Here is an 8,375-nt window from a genome sequence, read left to right as displayed (position 1 = left end):
GAATTGGGGCTTATAGGCATCTTGGCATAATTTTAAGTGTGGGCAAATCGGGCTGTTTAATCATATGAGCTCTTCTTTTCTACGCTATAAGTGTCCTCATCCTATATACTTTTATACTATTAATAACAATAGCCGAGCGTCGTTATGAATAAATTAATATCCGGGAAGTGTTATCTCTTCTACTGGGGCATTTTCTGACCCCTAAAATTCACGTAGAAGAACTCATATTATGTATATTTACATATATAAAGTACTTTCTAAGCCGATCTTGACCCCCAAAAATTTACCTTAAGTTGGCGCCTCTGCTTGTATCGCTGAGCATGGACAAATTGACAAACGAGCGCTTCCCGTCTCTCTTTCAACATTGAAAATAATATAAATACCTTTTGTTCATAATAGATGAATCCGTAAATTGTTAACACTTGTTCAACTAATGGTAAGTTAACACTAGTAAAATATCGTTATGATATTTGAAAGAAACATGCCAATTCACGGTATAAGTTATGCAAACATGAACTCAAAAAAATATGATTTCTCATTCTCATGTTATGTGTATAATAAACTAATAAAGCGTTATTTGAAATCTTCGGATTAGTCGTAATGAGCAATATCCAACTAATATTACAGTTAATGTTTTATTTTCTTTGGTATGTGCACTAGTCGAATATATTTTGTACTTGAAGTTTTGATAATTTTATCTTCTCATGCGACATTGATACAATGGTTATTATCTAATACCAAATTGTTTTTCATCTTTTTTCTACATTAAGCAAAACTGAATGGAAATGGAATCAACTACCATAAAGACAAGAAGCGAGGAATTTCTTCAAAAAGAAGTGTACACAGATTGCGAATTTCTGGTTGGAGCAGAAGGAAACGGAAAGGTACGTATTTCTTCTGACTACCTCTCACGTACAATATTATTGTTGGTTGGTTGGTTAATTCGGTTTTTTAAGTCCACTTTATGCACAGTAAGGTTAATCGGGACTGGACGTACAGTTTAATGTGGGATGCGAACCACTATGTGACTCCACCGGGTATCGAACACGGGACCCCTTGATAACAAGGCGATACCACTGTGCCCGGCAAGATCATTGTATCCATGAAATCAAGCTGAATTAGCGGAGAAACCCATAGGATTAGAAGAGACACGAAATGTTGTACCCAGTCCGTATTTCCAAACTCTAGAGTGGTACAGAACAAGAGGGTTATAATGCTTTCTTATTGGCTATTCGCACTGAAAGTGATTGCGATTCCTGTCCATTGTCCCTTGTAAGTATACAGGAAAATAATGGTAAAAAGTTAACTCGTTATTATTTAGTACTAGTGTTCACAATCAAATTGTTAAGAAACATATGTTTGAGCGGAAAACTGTAAGAAATATTTCGCATTCTCTGGTCATAAAACATTAATAAAAAGGATTCCAAAAATAATAGCGCTGAAAATCTCTGAGAGCGCTTGAAACATGTGTAAAGAACAGGAGTAATTTGATAGTAAAGCCAAAAAAAATCTTGAAGCATTCTGCAATTGCTAATTCTCTATAACCAACAGACTTCGATTTTAGGTTTTTAACCTATTTTTACCATTGCATATAAATAAGAAATAGCAAGTTACCTTACCTTTTAATTAAAAATCGCATCGACTAATGACGTTTTGTAGTGCCTAAAGTAACCTATTTTGCTTGTTAGAACCTATTGTAGGATTATGTGTCCAAATCAAACATATTTAGGTCTTTATACATGTGTATAAGGTTTTGCAGGATTTTTACATCACACAGAGGTATTTGCTCTGTTTGGTGACGAAAATATTCCGTGACAAAAGTGTTTGAAATATACTTTCTGTCGATTTCCTTTCCTTGGAGTTCATGGTGTTTTTTTCAAAGCTCTAAACAAAGCAAAATGTCTGGCGCAGTGCAAACTGCAAACTTCTGATCCGTGTAGTCTTCCTCACTTTTGCGTCAGTTAGGTACTTTGTGAAATTCACACCTTGCGAAGTAACGTTCAAGCATTCAGATTTTGCACCACTGAATATGTTTCTGTTGAAAGACCATTTTCAGCACATAAAATTATCCTCAAAGACAAGTTGGACCATGGATAACATGAATAACATTGTTGTGTATTCAGGGTGGCCACTCTAAAACCATGATAAAATTCAACTATAATTCTCGGATTTCAAGGCAAACTTTCCAAAAATTCAACAGCACAAGCAGATGTTTTCTCTGTTTCAACTTTACGCACTAACATCTCTCACCACCCACACAAAGTATATTAAGGTCTGTGTGATTCCAATGCATCAACAAATTCTAATTCAATATAATGGGATTTGGTATGTCTACCGAGAAAATTTCAAGCAGAATTCCCGGTTAGTAGTCACCCTAGTATTGTACATGAAATTATACATGCGTAATTCATTCTTTACATCAACAAGTAACTTTTGCTAACTATAATAATTTGTGGATATTTTTGAAAATGGAGTATACAAAAGAGAATTTGTTAGAAAATTATTAGGTTGTTATACAGGGTTTATTAGCGTTCATAGTGTAATTTAAAGCCACAATTATGTGTGGAAAACGTATTTTTATTGAATGACCTTAGTTCATAATTTTACAGAAAATAACGTCATTTAACAGTGAACATTCGAATAGAATCCATGGAAAATGAGTATCGGGGCACGCCACACATTCTTCCAAGCGGCATCCGACGCTGTCCATTATTTTTTCTGGTATGTTTGCATGGATACTGGTAACTATATCTCTGATGTGATATTTCGGTTCCGATATTCGGAATAGAAAAAATCTGGGAACCGAAATATTGGTAATTGCGTACATGGATACACCATGGGATTATTCTTATGAAAATATACAGGGTGGCTCAATAAGTCACTTAACACCCCCAGTACAAGGCCACTGCGGCATGAAACGTGAAAATAGCGATGACCAAGTTATCAGGCCAAGGGGGAACCACATTGACGTCACCCGCATGGTCGGCAGCCATCTTGATGTCCGCCATCTTGAATTCAACTTCAGAAATTTAAATGGGAAGGGGGTCGTGCGACATATCAAAATGGGCTAGAATTTTACCAGGAAAACAACTGTGACATTTGTGTTCACCTAACTTTAATTGTTGCAGAGTTAACAATACCACAAAGTTATGGCTCAATAAGTCACTTAACACCCCCAGTACAAGGCCACTGCGGCATGGAACGTAAAAATGGCGATGACCAATCGTTGCCTGGCTAAGGGGGAACCACATTGACGTCACCCGCATGGTCGGCAGCCATCTTGATGTCCGCCATCTTGAATTCAACTTCAGAAATTTAAATGGGAAGGGGGTCGTGCGACATATCAAAATGGGCTAGAATTTCACCAGGAAAACAACTGTGACATTTGATTTCACCTAACTTTAATTCTTGCAGAGTTAACAATACCACAAAGTTATGGCTCAATAAGTCACTTAACACCCCCAGTACAAGGCCACTGCGGCATGGAACGTAAAAATGGCGATGACCAATCGTTGCCTGGCTAAGGGGGAACCACATTGACGTCACCCGCATGGTCGGCAGCCATCTTGATGTCCGCCATCTTGAATTCAACTTCAGAAATTTAAATGGGAAGGGGGTCGTGCGACATATCAAAATGGGCTAGAATTTCACCAGGAAAACAACTGTGACATTTGATTTCACCTAACTTTAATTCTTGCAGAGTTAACAATACCACAAAGTTATAACACATGCTCAATATGACGTCCCTCTTGCGCAACACACACGTGTAATCGTCTCTCCCATGACCTTACCACATTCTGAAGAACCTCAGGAGTTATTGCAGTACAGGCATCCACAATGCGTGTGCGCAAGTGGGCCAGATCCATGATTTTCGTAGCATACACCATGGCTTTCAGGTGTCCCCAGAGGTAAAAGTCCAATGGTGCAGGTCAGGTGAGCATGCAGGCCATTCCACAGTCCCTCGGCGACCAATCCAGTGGTGAGGGAATTGTTGATCCAGGTACTGACGGACTATCATCCCATAGTGCGGTGGAGCACCATCTTGCTGGAACCATTCAGGATAGCTCCCATCCTCGGACAGTAAGGATGGTAAGATCTGCTCCCGTAGCAGAAGCAAGTAGCCCTCTGCATTTAAGTTGCCCTCAATGAAAAATGAACCAACAAGTCGGGAACCCCAAGTACCACACCACACCATTAGCTTCCCGCGTCCCGTCACCTTGCTGGGATCTGTCCAATGTGGATTTTCGGGTGACCAGTACCGCAGATTTTGCTTATCCACCTCTCCCGACACATAAAAATTAGCCTCATCACTGAACAGAATCTTGCTACCGACGGCAGGGTCACGTTGCAGTTGTGCTATAGCCCACTCACAAAACTGCAAACGCCTGTCTGGATCGTCCTCACTAAGGTGCTGCTGCAGCTGTATCTTATACGGATGCCAGTGGTGGTCACGTACAATCCTTTGAATTGAACCGCTGCTGACACCGCTTTCCAGCGCCAGTCTCCGTGTGCTACGGGTTGGGGACTTTGCAAATGATGCCAACACCGCTACAGCAGTACCCTCATCCGTGGCTGTTTTCGGACGTCCATGTCGCGGCTTGTCATCCACAGATCCAGTATCTTGGAACTTTGCCAGCAACTGGCTGACGGCCACATGTGACACCGGTTGTCTTGCAGGATTGCGGTTATTGAAGTCTGCGGCAATGTCACGCGTACTTCTCTCCCCTGACATCAATATGATGGCAATCCGTTCCTCACGTGTTAGTGGCATTTTCGTTCAGATCAGTGAAAAAGGGAATATGCTACTCTTGACACGATCAATTCACATCATCACTCTTTTAAACTTTTATGTAAAGACAAAACACAATCGTAATTCCCATGCCAACCAAAACTACAAGATATGTACATACCGGTAAGTCAATATCCGGACATTTTCAGTGATTGGTCTAACAATAAATACCACATAATCATATACTAACGATTATTTGAACAATAAACTTTTAAGCAAAAAGGAAAGGACGTGTCACTCTCCCATGCGGAAATCGCCCTTAAATTTAAAGTTAGGTGGAAACAAATGTCACAGTTGTTTTCCTGGTGAAATTCTAGCCCATTTTGATATGTCGCACGACCCCCTTCCCATTTAAATTTCTGAAGTTGAATTCAAGATGGCGGACATCAAGATGGCTGCCGACCATACGGGTGACGTCAATGTGGTCCCCCCTTAGCCAGGCAACGATTGGTCATCGCCATTTTCACGTTCCATGCCGCAGTGGCCTTGTACTGGTGGTGTTAAGAGGGAGGTGGAGTTTGGCGAAGGTCGCCGTGGAAAGCGCTTAAATTTAACATGGGCTTTTTTGCATTTTGTTGAATATAACGTTTTAGGGCAAAAATTTGCCGGAAAACACGCAGTGGATGTGAACTTAGTTTATGAAACTTTGAGTACATGACACATTTATGCAATTTCAGTTCGTTAAATGTGCACAAATTCCATTATTTTTTTTCAATTTCCCATAAGGAAATACGTAAATAAGCACAGAATGGTTATAGGATTTGTGGGTAGCACCAACGAAAATGGCCATTATGATGCATACTAACGTAATGCTCAATCCTTTTATGACTGAGCTAGGGAGAGCTTTTCTTTCAAAAGTCACTTGCACGGCCCAAAATGATTGTTTAAAAATGTCATGTATTATCGATGGCGAAAGATACGGCCGCTTCAGCCGAATTTCATTCATCATAGTTCGCCACTTGGCCACTAGATGTCTCTGTTCGAAAATTGCCCCAGGGTGACGGGAGGGCTATTTCGCGCGGGTGTTTGAATCCTCTGCACAGCTGGGTTCCGTCCCCTCCTCAGAAGGTCCCGTAGCTGTCACAGCTTGATTTATTGCCTCTTTCCCAGGCAAGAAACCAAGAAAGCAGGAAGGCCATGAGTTTGTGTATGTTTGAGTGTAGAGAAGCAGAGCATATTTACCGTGAATTGGAACCAGTGACAGTAAATTTATCTCGATCCCTACCGCGAAGGACGTATTCAGGGGGGTCCAGGAGTCCCAACCTCCCCCCGAAAGACTTACCAAGTACAAAAATTAATGAGATCATAAAATAACTTCAATTAAGTAATGAAAATAAGGTTGTTGTCTAATCGCAATTTGTTTATTTCCGCAAAAATATTGGAAAGCAATACGACTTTGAATGACAGTACCAAAGAAGATTTATGCAAGAATTATTACTACTTATAATAACATGCAAAATATTACCAGGAATTTTACTTTCGTCAACTGGATCTAACATCATTTTTTCATACTCAACAAATATTATATTCTTTATCTATTTGGCATTAATTTCCTTGCCAGGGCAGTTTCTATTTATTTACAAATTTTGCCGATCTTAACTACACGTAAGCTAGATAATGAATACTTGATGTTATACTGTATCACTGTTGTTATATCGCCTTCTTATCTATTAATGTAATAAAAATACGTATATTAATTAATTTAATATAATTATACTTATTTTAATTTAACATTATTAATATTATTATTTTGAGACATTACGTTAGGACGCCCCTCCGAAATATATATCTCGATACGTGCCTGGTGTTCGATTTGAATAAAATGTAGAAAAGGCGGGGAGGGTGGTAGCGCTTCCTCTTTTTACATTTCGATAGTTTTACCTCACATGTAGTACTTTGTGAGTCAACGGTGCAGATAGGAAATACGTGTACACACACACACATAATTGATGATTAATTCGCAAAGGAACTTCGTTAAATTCCCATGCTTGTTCCGCTCACAAATCATATCCTCTCCAAATTACAATAGCCTACTATCGTTGTTGCTTACATATGTGTGTGTGTGTGTGTGTGGTTCCTAGAACTTCACTATTTCCAAACATAAACTTGATGTGACTCTTACAAAACATTTGTTTTTGGAGTGGAAGGATCATGAAAAGGTCTACTGTTTCTTTGCAAATCTTCAATTAATCTAAAATTTAGTATAAAAACATAATTTTGGCTGACTTGCTAACTTGAGATTTAAAGACAAATTATTAATTTGAATTCTCCATAACAATAACAAAAGTGACATAAAATGTAGAAGGACAAGACTAGTGTTGCCCACGGGACGAGACGGGACAGGCTTTTAAAAATTCGAGACGAGATGAGATTGATCATGTGTCCCGAGACAAACGAATATTTTCGAGACGAGACAGCATTTCACAGCATTTCCACGAGACGAGACAGGCCAAAGTCTCGTCTCGTGGGCAACACTAGACAAGACTCTTGGCTTGGTTGAGAATTACATTAGAGATGTACAGGTTAGGAAAGGGGAGGGAGAATTCAGTCTTCTTCCTTTTCAGCGCGAACCCTGCCTCCTACATTCTACATGTCCATTCAAAATGTCTTCTTAGTTTCAGATATTTTTGCCTCCCCTATAGCGTAATGGTAAAGATGACCCTCGTAATGTCAAAAAAGGTCCCGAGTTTGGTACCTGGTGGACGCCCAATAGTTCAATCCCACTATAAATGTAGATTAGCCTATCTATACATAAAGAAGACTTACAGAAACTCAAACTCAAGATACTCAAACGACCGGCATAGGGCTGACGGCGCTTGGTGCAGTGAGAGAGCTCCCCTTTGCCAAATCAAAATTAGGAAACAAAAACTCATCTTCAGGGGTTCCCTCACTTTTTCGCCCTTAGATGGCAGCTGCTGATAAGGGATGAGCATTCCACCCCCCCAAAAAAAAAATCTGCCTGCTGTCCTGCATCATGACCGTCCGGTCTAAGGCGTCATGTTTTGGGCTCTCCAGCTACGGGACGCGCGCAGGTTCGAGTCTCCTGGAAGAAGCGTAACGACTTTTCTCCTGATATTTCGGCCAGTCAAACTCGCGGCCCGCGGGCCGCATGTAGGCCCCAGCATCCGTTAATGCGGCCCGCCTTGGCCCCACTTAACACTTCATGCTTGAAATTATCTATACATTTGTAGTTATCCCGTTTTCTCTTTTCTCGTGATACAAGACCAGACTCATCCAAACTTCAACACATTGACCAATTTTCCCTACACAGGTATACATTCCATTATAGAGTAGATGTTGTGTCAACTAAGCAAGCTGATGGACATGTTACTTCTGAAGTACGAAAATATCTTGCCAGCTGGGGGAGGGCAGCGTGCATACTTTCTGTGAGTTTGTTTCTTGATTTTCAAGGATTTACCTGGAAGAAAAGCCAGTTTCTGTAAAAGTTTCAGAGAACCATATGGCTGCCCAAACTTCGTGGGAGTAAGAAAAGGACTATAGGAGAGGAATGCAGATTTTTCAAGTGAAATGCTTACTTTTGTTGTGAAGTGAATAGTGAAAAGCGTAGAAAATTTGTACCCTGATA

Source organism: Lepisma saccharinum, chromosome 10 (assembly GCF_977018435.1).
Source record: "Lepisma saccharinum chromosome 10, izLepSacc3.1, whole genome shotgun sequence".
NCBI lineage: Eukaryota > Metazoa > Arthropoda > Insecta > Zygentoma > Lepismatidae > Lepisma > Lepisma saccharinum.
The sequence above is the reverse complement of the archived record's forward strand: the minus strand, read 5'-3'. Positions refer to the sequence as shown.